The following is a 12,412-nucleotide window of genomic DNA, read 5'->3' on the forward strand; positions in this document are numbered from 1 at the left end:
TTAAGAAGTTTTGTGTAGTCAAAAATAAAAATAAACTATTAAATAAAATTTATTTGCAATTTTTTAACTAAAAATAGAAGTTCTTTAGCAATACATCTTAATGATCCCAAAAATTATTTCGAGCGCAATAAATTCTTAAAAATATGTTAAGATAATATTAATCTTAAACACAATTTTTATGCAATGAATATAAAGTATACTAAGAATTTAAATTTTTTCGTGATCAAAACACAGTTTTTGTAAAATTTTTTATTTAATGATTTTTATAAACAATATTATCATAATTTTTTTATTAATAAAATTGGTTAAAATTTTATATTTTTTATTAAAAATTTTTTTAATCATCTTTTTAATAATTTTTTATAATACAATTTTTTAACAATCAAAATTATTATTGTAAAATTTTATTTCTTTTTTTAAATTTTGAATTTTAGTCAAAAAATTATGAGAATTATTTTTAATTACATTTTTTTAATAAAATTATTAATAATTTGATACTGTGCGACGGGCACATCACCATACACGTACAATTAAAACTGCCGGCATTGCCGATTTCGACTGCTGCGTTTGCAGAAATGCGCAACAGCAAGAAATTTATGCTACAAGTGGAATAAAACATTACAGCTGAACAGTAACTGGATACTCGCTGCTTCGTATTATGTCGGATCGTTAGCTAGCTTGTAGTTAAAAAATACCTCCGATTAGTCATTAACACAAGTTTCAAGTTGAATGCTCATCTTCCGGCAAACACAACAAAAGCAAACAAAAAAAAAAAAACACAGAAAAAAGAAGGAAAGTTGTCGTCTTGCTTCTAATGAAATGCAGCTGTGCGCGCTTGCAATCGCTCGGCTAGACGAATTCGCCAAATTGCAACGAGTTGTTAAGTGCCGGCAGTTAACTCGCAGAAGCTCAAGTGCAATGTGCACAAATAGACACTACGTCATACGAGTATGAGTACACTCATGCAAAGCAGTAGAGAATCTTCCGCGGCGGAAAATAAATTACATCGTAGTTACATCTCTATAACACAAAACACGCACACACAAGTGTATACCAAGTCAGCTTAGCGCCACTCATAGCAACAACAACGCTGCGCTATAGGCGCTCATTCAGCTGCCTAGTGGCGCATCACCACTTGATTTACAATCGATTTGCGCGCCATATTTACAAGTCCACCGAAATGATTCATTGCGCCTGCTTAGTGTTGTTGTAGTCGCATATCTGCAATCTATACACGCGTGCAACGCCTTTTGGTTAATCAATCACAGTTTGCCATCAGCATTAGCCCACCGATGCAGTGGCGGCGTCGTTGTCGGCACCCGCGTCGCAGCCACAACGAAATCAATTACGTTTAGTTCATTTTATTTAAAATTCTGCACATCTGTGTGCCGTTTGCAATAAATAAAATAAATGTATTTATAAATAGTGAAAATGATAAACAACACGATTTCGATATTCACATCCGCCTAATCGCTGCATTATTCATGCCGAAAATTCAAGTTCGACAGTAAATATTCCTATTAGCATTAATTATATAAAGGCAATTAGTTGGTGAATCTATCGGTGGCGCATATAAAATAATTTGGCAAAATAGTTGTATTTACTTTATGTTCAACTATCATGCATCTGTCAAACACTGGAGAGCAAACCATGTGCATATAAATGCATAATTATAGAAATACTAGAAACATTTGAAGAATATCTGTATATATGTAATTACCCGAAAGTAGAAACACGTGCGCTGCAAAAATCGCAAAAACTATATTAAAATATAGCGGAGTATGTTAAGTGGCGTGTAAGGCTGAATTTTTTGGTAGAGTTGAATGTGCTTAAAAATCAAACTAATGTGTCAATAATGAGTTATAAATATTTTATAACAATTATTTCGTAAAATGTTTTGAAAATTTTTCTGACGACTTCATGACTTGAATTTTCAGCTTTGTTTAAAAGTTTAGCCAACATAACAAAGTAAATTTTTTAATATAGAAAAATATATATTTTTTAGAGTGTTTCAAAATTAGCTTATGTTATTTGTTAATAGTGCGTCAGCATAAAAAAGCTAGTTTGGGAATAAAAAAAAAAAACAACGTACTTTTTAATTGGTTTCAAATTTAAAGGATTTATCTATGAATAAACAGTCAAAGTTTAGTAATTCCGGCATTTTCCGAAATAAAAGTTAAACTAAATCTTTACTAAACGATATTGTCCGTTCAATGATCTTCGGTTGAAACATATCAAAAATTGATAAAATAGCGTAACTTTAAAAAAGTGAAAAGCTTCTACTACGAACTAGATATCAAATGAAAATAATCAACTTTATTTAAATCATTTCTTTTCTCCACTTTCTCCTACATTGGCAAGACTACGCTTTAAGCTGCTTGATTCCCCATGGTATGATAAACTTGAAGAAGTAACGATAGTGAGACCACAGAGTCTGTTGAAATTAGTGTCAATCACAGGCATTCATAAGAGTGAACACTCCTCATGGACCTAGTAACTTAACTCAAACTGGTTTCGCAAAGGTCCAAAACTGGTCTACTATATGCATAGCTCGTTGGTCTACTAAACGAACCAAACCTAACCTGACCTATTTAAATCGTATAGTGGTACTCAGAAAGTAAAGATTTCAACGAAGTTTGTTTTAAAACAAATATTTTGAAGTGATATTTTTTAATTAAAAGTTATGTTGATTTCTCGATATCAAGTTAAAAAAAAGGTAAAAAAATTAACATTTTAAATAAAACAAGATAAAACTTTGAATTAGGTTCTACCTTCACAGTTATAAAATATTCCATTCAGGCACGTGATTCCGATCGTTCAGTTTCTATGTCAGCTATATGCTATAGTGAGATGATCTGAATAATTTCTTTTTATATTACACTGAAGTTTTGGACAATAACCGATGCCGTATTTCGAGAATATGCCTTGTCAAATACAAAAGGTAGCAGCTTATAGCATAAAGGTCCGTGGTTCGTTATCGGCGGTTCCGACAAATGAGCAGCATTTTAGGGAGAACGACGTATAGACAGATTCACCTAATTAAATCGAATCATTTGCATTTATATGCTTCTTTACTAAGGCCTCCGATGTTCTCGTGCAACCAGTTGCTACAAAGTATAATAGTTTTGTTCACCTAACGCTTGTACGTATCATCTAAAACTAAGTGAGATAGATATATAAGTAATCAGGATGACGAGAAAAGTTGAAATCAGGCTGACTGCCTGTCTGAGATATCTTGATGAAACTTGGTATGCATGTTCCTTAGTACAAAGAGAATTTCGAGTTCGTAGATGAGCATAACCGGATCACTGCCACGCCCACAGAGCACTACTAACCGAAAACCTATAACGTGCCGTAACTAAGCATTAAATTTAGATATAAAACAGGGTATCGCAGTAGCAATGACAACATTTTTGAAAAAAGTAGGCGTGGCCTCTCCTAACTCCCGGACTCTAATATGTTTAATATACCTATTTCCTGAACCACTAAAGCTATAATTATCGAACTCGCCTAAAGCAAATAGTATCAGAACTTTTACGGACAGTGTGAAAATGGATAAAATTGTATTGGAACCCAGCTGGTCATATAACGGTACTGTTAAAAATTATTAAACACGCGATCAATTAATAAAAAGGAGGCACCGCTTGTAATGTACTTGTAATACAAGCTTTCAGCTTTTCAAGGCTTATCTCATCACAAATCTATCGACGAAGGAGTCAGATAGACATCGTACCGAAGTGGTTACATTCCGTTTGATTTTTTCACTTTCTAATATAGAAATCAATCAAGGAATTAGTTAAATTCGTTCAAGCCCCTAAGTATTAACCTCAGTACCTATAGCTGACTGTTTAACCAAAGCATCGGTCAATGTGTGAGATATATGATTGAAAGTTTGAGAGAATCACTTCCTGATAAAAGAAACGTCAAAAATTGGTTGAATCGGGTCAATACACCTAATATAAAGATTTTCGAACTTCCGGATGACTGTATACCGCATAAATCGGTCAAGATGTGAGTTGTTTTATAAAATTTAGAGAGCGCTTTTATCAAATAACGGTGCATTTTAATGCTTATAATGGATAAAATCGGTTGAAACCTTGCCATAGACCCTTAAAAACGATCTGGCCTTAATACTTGCAAGTTGCAAGATTATGAAATGTTCGGTTATACCCGAAATTAGCCTTTCCTTACTAGTCTTACTTAGAATATATTATCATTACTTAACCATTATTACCGTATACGTAATATATTGCTATGTAATACATACTTTTCTAATAAAAAATACAGCCTTAAGATCAAGTTTTCAATAATTCTTAGCAAGAGATATTGTAATGCGCTCATAAATACCAAAAATACTTAACCTCCGCGGCTATCGACGAAAGCTATTTCTAACAAACCTCTGCAAGTCCCTTTTTGGAAGGGACTTAGCATAAATAAGGTTTTTTGACGTAAATGAATACACAAAGCTAAGCATTTGACTTCTCCCATTCTCACAACACATACCTATATGAATATCTTCTAAATTTTACATTTTATATACATAATTCAAATGACCATCAATGCAATAATTATTTAACATCATTAACCATTACACTAAGAAACACTCGTTTAATATTCTTTTTTTTTTTTGCAGAGATTGTCTATCAACTAAAACACTTAACACTAAGATTATGATTGGTTCCAAAGTTCTATGCTAACTGCTTTAGTCACGCATGTCTATGTTGCTTTCATACAACGCTGACGACACTTCTTACAACTTTGTTTCATAACGAAATTCTGAATGATATAACGGTAATATACTTAATTGTTTGTGTTTGAAGAGTTCCGCTGCATTTTTCCATTGCATAAACTTTCCAATGACCAAACGGCCGCCAATTAGCAGCACCATTTTAAGCGTACAACAACAACGACATGCAACATGCCGTGTGACGTTACCGGAGATCTATGTACGTAACTATGTGTGGCTGCTATCGGCGAGGCAAATAAATAACGTGCGGACAAGTAGACATATTAACACCTGTTGTAAGCAATCAATGCCGCCACCAAACCTCACGTAGAATGCGACAGCCACAAAAATTAACGAGTCAGGCGAATACAGGGAAACACAGTGGTATATACATTTATTCATGTTGATATATACATGTATGTGTATGTAAGAAATTATTTGTATATTTTCGAGCGCTCTTGGAGAAGAATGGTTCTGCTTAAAACCTGATGGAAAATAATAGCTTTGTTGATTAAATACAATCCCTATAATTTATTATTCTTTGTAAAAATTTGTGTTCAAAAAATAACAAAAAGTTTCGAAACAGTTGGATAATTAAAAAAAAATATAACATTTGAGAATTTTTTTATATTTTTTGCGTTTTGAAAATTATGCTTTGGAAGTAGATTTGAGGCTCATTAAAAACGTTTAACTAGAAAAGCAAACTATTTTTAATTTTCGTTCCACTGCGATTACTACGTATCTTATATATATATTTAATATCAATAATTCCTAAAATTTATTGAAAAAGTACTAGTACCGTAGTCTTGAGCTAGTCCAAAATCGGTTGAAAAATTGGGAATTCTGAATGTTATTGAGTTTTTAATTCAGAAGGAATATTTTGAAAAACCCAGTACTAGTTCCAATGTAACTTTTAACTTAAAAGCGGCAGCTGCGGGGGTTCAACTATTTTTTTTTACGGTAGTAATGCATATAACTTTTATACCAACAGAGTGTAAAAATTTCAACAATCATAAAGCCTACTGACACTTAAAAAGTCTGAAATTTTGACTTGAGATTTTTTTTTATTGAAATTGAACAGGGTTTTTTCAGCATTAGGTCAAAATAAGCAAAAAATAAAATAAAAATTTTAAATGAAAAATTTACGTTGTAAAGTAAGAAGGAGTTAAATTTATACCAAATTTCGTTAAAAAAAATGTGCAAAATAAAATTAAAAAACTCAAAAACTTGGTTATTTGAAGTTTTCACATAAGTTTTGAGGTTATTTTAAAAAATTCGGTATACAGAAGTCAAATATTTTTATTACCTACAACTCTATATACATATACATTTTTTCTTAGCACACGTAGTTTTGCAGAAAATCGAAATTAGCTATTTTTAATCCTTAAAAACCTCAAAAATGCTCCTTTCCTTCCTTCTTGCCGTTCTAGGCATTCTATATTTCGTTTCCGAGGGGTTTCATCCTATAATTTTTTTTTTTGGTTTTACGCAATTTTCTATCTGGATTGACTGTGGATTTTCCTACTGGGTTTATATACATAAATCTACATTTCAATTATTCTGACACATTTATGCAGCGCCAAAAGAAAAACCAATAAGACAAAAATGTTGGAAAGCAAATATGAAGAGATGAGAAACCATTTTACATATCAAACTTCAGACAAAAACGCATATTGATACATATCGATATAAACATACATATGTAAAACTACATGTGCCACACTACAGGTGTGTGCGCGTATTTACAAACGCACTTCGAATGTACTTATTTCAATGTGCATATGATCATCCAGAACAACAACAACAACAATAAAAAAGTTCTCAAAAAGAACACCTCAAAAACGAACGGGAAAAGGGATATTGTAATTGAAACGCATGACTCGCCTGACCCGAATTACAAAGCAAACACACACAGGTAATTTCTTCCTCCGCCCATCAATACTGCTGGCCGCGCTGCAGCAGCAACAATTTCGCGTTATATATGCACCGTGTGTTTGTTGTACAACTTGTATTTGCTATTGGTCTTCGGTGCTGTTGTTGTTGTTGGCGTTAGCAAATAGTAAAAGCCTACATTTGCTTTAAACATATTTGTCATGCAGTTTAACACATTCCAAGCATTACAACAACAAAACAAATATTAATTACAACAACATATGTAACGAAATGCCTGCACGCATACATTTATTTGTATATACATAAGTATGTATTTATGAATAAATGTACATACTCGCATATTGTTGCAAGCAAGTTTATCTGTGAGTTAAGCCAGTCGTCGTCACATGCCTATTCTTAGTCATGTACAAATGTAATTGTTGTACCTATGTAAATATATATGTTTATACACACATACTTATGAATGAAAAGCCCACATTACATAGCAATGCTTTCATACCCCCACACACGCACACACAAATGCTTCTCTATGTAAAAGGTTCTATTGATGCTGTGAGTGGAGTATTCCATTGAAAAGTTGCAGTGTGTCAAGCACGTGAGTATGTGTGTTTGCAGTGCATTTTGCTGATAAAATTCTGTTCTGCGTGGAGAATATTGAATGGTGTCACATGCTTATATATGTATATACAATGTGGTAAAGTCGTCGACTCATTCGGATATATTAGTGTGGGATTTCCAACGATTATTTTACTCTGGACTTATAACAAACATACATACATCAATATATCCAGTAGCTTGATATTTAAAAGTAGAAGGAAAGTTTTTACAATGGTTTTTAAAGCCTTACTTTCTTTTTTTGATATTGCATGGTCGATTATGTGAGACAAAACAATGTTTATTGAGTAAATGCGGAAAGGAGAAAGAGTTCATCCTTGGAGATTTAACTATTCTTTTATTAGTCTGTCGAGATTAATACTAAACTAGTTGTAAAAAAAAAATGAAAAAATTGATACAAGGCTACAAAATTGGTTTATTTGATGCATTATCCATGAGAAAGCAAACGTTTACATTATAATAATCTTACTAAATGAAAAAATAAATTATTGTACAAATTGATAAATATTAATAATAATAAAAACATGGGTATATCCGAACATTTCATACTCATGCCTCACAGATTGACTGAAATTTTCGATAAAAAAGTTCGCAATTGGTACTGGTGTCCACCAATGAGAAATCATATGAGCATAGTTTTAGTCCAATTTTGTTCATAAGTAGGCACATCTTGAAGGCAGTATTCGTGCAAAGATTTATTTTAATACAATAATATTTGTTTGATTTGTTTACTGGAAAGTGAAAGAATCAGATTGAATTTCAAATTGTGTTATATGGGAAGTAGAAGAGGGCTTATTCTGATTTCCCTTATTTTCACAATGGAACATACATATGTATGTTGAATGTCAAGGTAATATTATATATTAAATTTGGTCGAGATCGGTCAAGTAGATACTGAGATATGTAAGACTTGCACCGAAATATGGGCGGTGAGACTCCAATTTAGTGTCTCTGACGTTTTTAGTTACTGAATTATTGCACTTTTAGTATTTTCATCTATATTATAGTACTGTAGGCGAGACAATGGTCCGATTTCGCCCATCTGCAATAACAAAACTCCTTCGGTGTTAAAGAACGCATGGTCATCTAAAATGCAAAACAACGTAACATCACTTTTCATAAGTTTACAGGCAATGGAAAAACGTTATAATAGAATCCACTTTAAAGGAAGCAAAATTTGAGTTTTGGTTATGAAATGGTTAAATATTGGTTATTACATCTGACGCGATTTCTTGATGATATGAATTTTTTGATGATATGTTGTTTTCTACTTAAGTTATCTCATACACGGACAGACGTCCACTCGGATTTTAATTCGTTTCATCATCCTGATTATTTATAAATATGAACATTCTAAACACACACTACATTCATCTGGATTAGTTTTATGTGATACAAAAATCTTTAGCTGAACAAAACTATTATACTTTGTAGCAACATGTTACAAAAGCAAAAAATTAATAAAAATTGGAAGAGATCTCGAAGCGTTGGTCCAACTATCGGTCAACCGTTGTTGTTATTTCCAAATTCTAGTGTAAATTTAGTGAGAAGTGACAATATTATTGCCTTAATAATAAACCTGAGTTACTAAAATCTGAAGATTACTTGAGAATGACTTTAATATATTAAGTTGCTTTCACATGTCGCTGATTCAAGGCACTAAAATAGACAAATTAATTTTTTTTTTAATATTTGAACATGGAGTTGACCTCTTTGTTTACTCTGTTTACATAGGCCATATATCATTGTAGCTAATACATAAAGGTTCTTTCTCTTCTTCTTCATTTTTTTTCTAACATTCCAATATCGTTACCAGACGTTTTTGGTGTTTGACTTTTTGGAAATAAACATTTACTTTAAAATGAAGATTATTATAATAAATAAAGTAGTATTTATACAGTTCAATATCATTTTGGAAAATTTTCAAAACGAATTTTTAATAACAAATCCTCAAAATTGAAAAAAAAAAACAACCGGATTATAAATCTTAGACGTGCGGGTGAAATATTGACCAGAAAAATTGCACAAAATAAAACTCTGTGTGCCAAGTTCTGAGAATCTTTCGAGAACTCTTCTGCAGTGACTTCAATGTAATGATGCGTGTGCAGCAGCGCCATGCCAAACAATCTATCTTGAAGGATGTTCGTCCTCAGCCCCGTTTTCATGCGGCGAAGTGTCGAAAAAGAGCGTTCCGAACTCACACACTCATATTTTTTCAGGAAGCAGCAAACTCAGTTGAAATTCATCCAATGCTTCTTCAAATATTCGCCGATTGTATACAACCGAGGATTGTACATTGAGACACTGTAGTATTCTTCGCAAGTTGTCACGCGCGTTTTGTTTGTCGCCCGAAGATTCTTGGTTTTTATTCGTCAAATTTCAGTTCTGCTGCCAAAATGATCCTCAGCTTTTTGTCTTGTTGCAAGCAGCGTATCTATCATATTTGCCAGATCGATCCATTTTTTCTGAAGCAGCACGCTGAGTGAATGAGTTAGAGATAGAATAACACATAGGCAAAATATTCCAATTATAAATTAAAATTTGAACACAGCTGCGATGAGTATCTTTGCTTTTCACGCTGTTTCCTTATTTTTCCAGTTACAAATTTTTGTCAGAACTTTGACGATCAAGGATAATTTTGCGGCAAATTAAATAACTACTGTCGATTGCTTGGGATATGTGTTCTTGAAAAATTTGTTCACCTCTCATAAGCTATTGCATACCATCTCGTCTTAGTCGTATATCTTAACGGATTTGAAGATACTGCTGTTCAGTTTGTGGGAACAATATAGAGTTACTGCAGCATTTTTCGCTTCTTTTCTTATTTCGTTGACCACTCCGATATCCGACATCTTAACAACACACAGCATTTGTTTAGCACTTTCAGCTATGGATCTGGTTGGATTTATTAACAATTTAAACTGTCTCCCATTTCCCCTCTCTGAATCCATCACTACATACTAGTCTATGTCGCCTGTACCAGTTGGTATCTGAAACATTTTAAAGAAATTGAAGGTAAATTTAAACGTATACACCGAAGCCATAATCTAGTTTTATTATTCTTTCGATGTCCACGTAAATGCAATGCTCACAACATAGTTCTCCCGTTGTGTATTGAGCGTAGTATCCGCCAAAAACTCGACGAAATAACTCCGAAATTGGATAAATTCATTTTGTAGTTGCATAAATAATGCAGATTTTTTGGGACAAATAAAAAAAAAAAAGTAAAGTAAACATAAACACAAACCTTAATATAAAAATTGTGGGCATTTTTTCTATATGAAATTTCATATTTCGCACATAACAACCACGTTAAATTAATTGCTATTTGCATGGCTAGTGAACACTTAAAATTTACAAATTGGCCATTAAAAATATTATAAATGAAAATATAAATAAGTGGAAGCACAGCAGTGCATGCCTGAATAACTGTTAGCATAAATGCTAGCGTAACAACAACAATAAAACACAGAAAGCTGTCAAAAGCTGCTGGCGCAAGAGTGCAAGCTGGGAGGACCAACTGCCAAAATGCCAACCAATTAATTATTCTCACGCAAATATTTGTGATTAAACAATAATTAATTATGAGAAGATTGCAGCAACAAATCAAAATTGGCGAAAATTAATAACTAACAAAATTCGATATTCAAAAAATATTTGAAAAGCTATTTTTATAGAAGCACACAACTTATATCTAAATATTCATATAAATACTTATATACGAAAAGAAAACATGTTTTTGACAAGTGTTTCAACATGTGTTCCAACAAATTGGCGATCCACTACTGAACACCTAGCCAAAGTACAAAAGACGGCGGCGGCAGCGGCGGCGGAAGCTGAAGCGCTTGTCACCTTGTCGGTTGATAACCGCCTACTGACAAGTAGCTGGCTCATGTATGAGCAACAAATCGGCTGCAGCGTTGCGCGCGCATGCTTTAACTAGACAAATTGCTAGAAAGAAAAAAGAAGAAGAAGAAGATTGAAATCGGTGTAGTTTATAATGATCCAAACGCTCGTTGCGGTTGATTGGCTGCATTTGCCAGGTGTTGAGTGTTTTCTGCTGTCCGCGGGCGTAATATACAATTATCACTAACGCAGTTGTACCGTTGCTGTTAACTGCCGTTGCTGCAATGCCTCTTTGAATGTCGCTAATTGCCTGCCATCAACATCCAGTCATTCATGACGTGCTTTTGTCACCGTTCGGTCATAGCTGATAGTTTTGGTTTACCGTTGTTGATGTCATCGCCTGGTCTGGCTATTCTGGCCAACAGATTTCTTGTTTTTGTTTGCCAAATTTGATATGCAAATTTGCACTTCGCACCAGCGGTAGCTGCATTAGTTGGCTGCTGCTATATATTTGTCACCTTTTTTTGCATACTCGCCCCCTGTGATATTATTTTAATTTCAGAAATTAGCTGCTAAAAATGCATGAGCGTGCAGCTGGGGAAATGCATTGAGCATTTAATTGGCGGCTTTTGTTTGTAAATCATTATTGAATGTTTCAGCTGGTGGACAGCAAGATATGTGGCAGCGCTGCCAGCATTTGAGAATTATCTAATTAATGTTTAGGTATGAACTAACCTAACTACTTGGCGTTAACTTTTCTATAGCAGGTTGAGGTTGATATATAGTATGGTTGAATGGTGATATTGAAAGATGAAAAGCTTTTAAGAGAATTTGTGCAGAATTGATCAAAATTCGTATTTTGCAATCGTTTCTTAAGGATAAAATGTTGCTCCAGATTCATACAATGTTTTTATGTCCGAACTTTGTGCGTACTTATAAGTGGCTCACCTAGTGTGAAAAAAACCAAAAAAAAAAAAAAAAAAAAAAAATTTACTTTTGCATTTTAGTATCGCTAGTCTACTCCTTCAAAATAATATTCTAAAGCTTTAAATCAATATTTCAAATATTTTTTGAGCCAACTAAAGTATAGCCGCTTAGTTCCATCAGCTTGATGAGTTCACCTTCAAACGATTTTTTTTCAAAAAAAGAATTTGTCTAGTTTGCTGCGGTGTTTATTATTAAAAGTTTCTGCATGTTAAGGATACAGTTCTCCACACCTACCGGTTTCTTGATCTGAGCAAATATCATGTTTTGAAAAACCAAAACGACCAAATTTTTGATAATTTTTTCATTTTGTTTTTTTTTTTTCCCCCACTGTTTGTCATTGTACGG

Source organism: Bactrocera latifrons, unplaced genomic scaffold (genome assembly GCF_001853355.1).
Source record: "Bactrocera latifrons isolate USDA-ARS-PBARC rearing strain unplaced genomic scaffold, ASM185335v1 scaffold_3, whole genome shotgun sequence".
Classification (NCBI taxonomy): Eukaryota; Metazoa; Arthropoda; class Insecta; order Diptera; family Tephritidae; genus Bactrocera; species Bactrocera latifrons.